Source organism: Erigeron canadensis, chromosome 4, assembly GCF_010389155.1.
Source record: "Erigeron canadensis isolate Cc75 chromosome 4, C_canadensis_v1, whole genome shotgun sequence".
NCBI lineage: Eukaryota > Viridiplantae > Streptophyta > Magnoliopsida > Asterales > Asteraceae > Erigeron > Erigeron canadensis.
In genome coordinates, this window is record NC_057764.1 from 14,661,297 (window position 1) to 14,665,146 (window position 3,850).

Below are 3,850 nucleotides of genomic sequence, written 5' to 3' on the forward strand. Positions count from 1 at the left end.
TGTAAGCATGCGTTGTTTTCTCGCAAGGTTTTCGAAATAGTCTACAGAGTGATTATTAAGATTTCTAGTTAATTCAAGTAGTTAGATAGTTAAACTGGGATTTAGTTTTGTTTTGTTAAGAATTATAAGCATTATTAGTTACAACAATAGCTATTTTGAGTGACATAAAATAGTGAGTTTGATGCATATTTGAAGTAGTAGAACATAAAGTTGCAGAATAGTTTCTCAAAGAAGAAAGAATGGTGTCTCATACTTATGTTGACTCCAAAAAGTCAATGTGACTACATTAAGTTAAGTCTTATTTCATACAACTCATTCTCTACGTATTTAGCTTAATAATTGGATTCGTGACAACCCAATTATAAAATAGATTTTGTGTAGAAGTTAAAGGTCAAAGATTCAAAATGATTTAGAAAATGCTAAAAAGAATTTTCAAAGATTCAATGACAATATTAAATTAAACAAGTTTAATTATTGTAAATCTTTTCAAATGGATCACAAGTAGTTGATAAGCAACGTGACAACTCGGTCATAAAACCCCCACTTTTCTAGATTAAATATAATACTTTTATTAAGATTGATAAACAAACTCTTTCCCTGTGTTCAATCCTGGACTTACTGGTAACTATATTATAAACAACAAGGTACACTGCCTGTGTGTAATAGTCTAGATATTAGTATAGCCTAGTTTTATAAATTTAAAACTTGGTTGATTTTCATGAGCAAAAAGATTAAATAAAAGTAGAGAGAAAATTACACATCCGGACCTTAACATCATAACTTGTCTTTGCAGGAATATCTGATTTGTGTATGGTATGTTGACTCGGGATGTTCACGTCACATGACTGGAAATAAGTCATTACTCACCAATTTTGTTGAGAAGTTTATGGGAACAGTCAGATTTGGAAATGATCATATTGCCCCTATTCTTGGTTATGGGGACATTGTCAAGAATGGAATTACTATCAAGAGAGTTTCCTATGTTGAAGGATTGGCTCACAAATTTTTTAGTGTTGGACAATTTGCGACAATGATCTTCAAGTGCTTTTCAAAAGATACGAATGCAAAGTTCAAACTGCAGAGGGGGTAGATATTCTCACTGGAACAAGGGACAATAATTTGTTCACCATTCATCTTAATAATGTTCCAAATCTGGATTCTGACATTTGCCTTTTTTTGAAAGCCTCTGCACAAAATTCATGGTTATGGCATCGTCGTTTGTCTCATCTTAACTTTCAAACTATCAATGCTTTAGTGGAAAAACAGCTTGTTGAAGGTCTTCCTGATTACAAGTACGAATGTGAACATGTTTGTCCGGCTTGTGCTATTGGCAAGATGAAGAAGGCATCTCACAAACCAAAGAAACATCTGAGTACTGAAGGTCCTTTGCATCTTTTGCATATAGATTTGTGTGGACCAATGAAAGTTAAAAGCATTCATGGAAAGAGATACATTCTTGTGATTGTTGATGATTTTTCTCGTTACACTTGGGTTTTCTTTCTTCATGCTAAAAGTGATGCTCCAAAAGAAATTATTGATTTCATCAAACAAACCCAAGTCAATCTTCAATCCTCAGTTCGAATTGTTCGTTCAGACAATGGCACAGAATTCAAGAATTCAACAATTGATTCTTTCTTCAAATCGCTAGGTATTACTCATCAATTCTCTGCCACAAGAACACCTCAACAAAATGGAGTAGTTGAACGTCGAAATCGAACTCTTGTTGAAGCAGCTAGAACAATGCTTGCCTATTCAAAGCTGCCCCTAAATCTTTGGGCTGAAGCTGTAGCTACTGCTTGTTTTACTTAGAACCGGACCATAATAAACAAGAGATTTGACAAAACTCTATATGAGGTGATCAATAAAAGAAAACCCAATGTGAACTTCTTACACATTTTTGGATGTCTTTGTTATGTTCTCAATGATCGAGACAATTTGGGTAAGTTTGAACCAAAAGGTGATGAGGCATACTTTATTGGTTACTCAAGAGAATCGATTGCATATCGTATGTACAATCGTCGGACGAAGAAGATATTTGAGAGTATGAATGTTCGAATTGATGAACTCTTTGGAATGGTTCTTGAAGAAAACAATTCAAGACCCGAACTTAATCGACCACAAGCTTCTGCAACAATAACTGCTTCAAATGTCAAATCTCAATTCAGTACTCCGACCACAGAGGATTTGGATATTTTGTTTGAAGAATTCTACTATGATCATCCAAGAGTGTCTGAACCCGGTTTAGATACAAATTCAGTTTCCAGTACCATGAATACTTCTTCAGCACCAAATGGAGACGATGAGTCATTACCATCACTCAATTCATATATATCTTCTCCATCATCTGATTCTCATCTTCATACTGCCACTTCTGAGTTGCAAGGTCCACATACTCATATTTCTCAAGTGACAAATCATGCTACTAATCCTGAAGTTTATAACACTAAAGACTTTGTTGAACCACTGGAAACTTCATTTGAGTAAGTAACTGCACAACATACTCTGACGTTCATTGATACTGAAGAATTAAATGATCCACAAGAACCTCTTCTTCAGTCAACCAAATGGACTAGATCTCATCCGATTTCTCAGATAATTGGCAATCCGGATTCAGGAATACAGACAAGATCTGCATCCGTGAATGAATGTCTGTTTGTAAATTTCCTGAGTATAGTTGAGCCAAAAACGGTGAACGAAGCACTCGGTAGTCTAGATTGGGTGAAAGCTATGCAAGAAGAACTCAATCAATTTGAGAGGCTTCAAGTGTGGAGATTGGTTCCGAATCCTTACAAGAACAAAGAACCAATTAAAACCAAGTGGATCTTTAAGAACAAAAAAGATGAAAACGGAGTTGTTGTACGAAACAAAGCATGTTTGGTTGCAAAGGGATATTGTCAAGAAGATGGCATATATTATGATGAGACGTTTGCCCCTGTTGCACGAATTGAAGCAATACGTATGTTTCTTGCCTATGCTGCTTACAAGAACTTTACTGTATATTTCAAATGAATGTCAAGACAACATTTTTGAACGGAGTTCTCAAAGAAGAGGTCTATGTTGAACAACCAGAAGGTTTTGTGAACTCTACACATCCGGATTATGTCTACAAGTTAGATAAGGCGTTGTATAGTTTGAAACAAGCTCCTCGTGCCTGGTATGACGCTCTCAGTGCTTTTCTATTGAAATCTGGGTTCAACAAAGGTTCAATTGATACTACCTTGTTCATTAAATGGCAAGTTAGTGACATTATATTAATCCAAATTTATGTTGATGATATAATTTTTGGGTCGACTAACCCTAAGTACTGCAAGAATTTTTCTGCATTGATGATTAGCAACTTTGAAATGAGTATGATCGGTGAATTAAACTTTTTTCTTGGTCTTCAAATCAAACTGTTGTCCAATGGTACATTTATTTGTCAAAATAAATATATCCTTGACATGTTGAAAAAGTTTGATATGATAAATTGTCAACCAATTGGAACACCCATGGAGACTCGAACAAAAATTCATGCGGATTTATATGGTAAATCTTTTGATCAAAAGAAATATCGCAGTATGATAGGGTCACTCATGTATTTGACTGCCAGTCGCCCGGATATTATGTTTTCTACATGTATGTGTGCAAGGTACCAGGCCAATCCCAAAGAAAGTCATTTTCAGGCCGTAAAGCGGATTTTCCGTTACTTTAAAGGCACAGTGAACCATGGTTTGTGGTATCCAAAAGATACCGGCTTTCAATTAGTTGCATACTCAGATGCTGACCATGCAGGGTGTAAGTTAGATAGAAAGAGCACTTCGGGAAGTGTACAGTTTTTAGGGGATAGGTTGGTAAATTGGTCTTCAAAGAA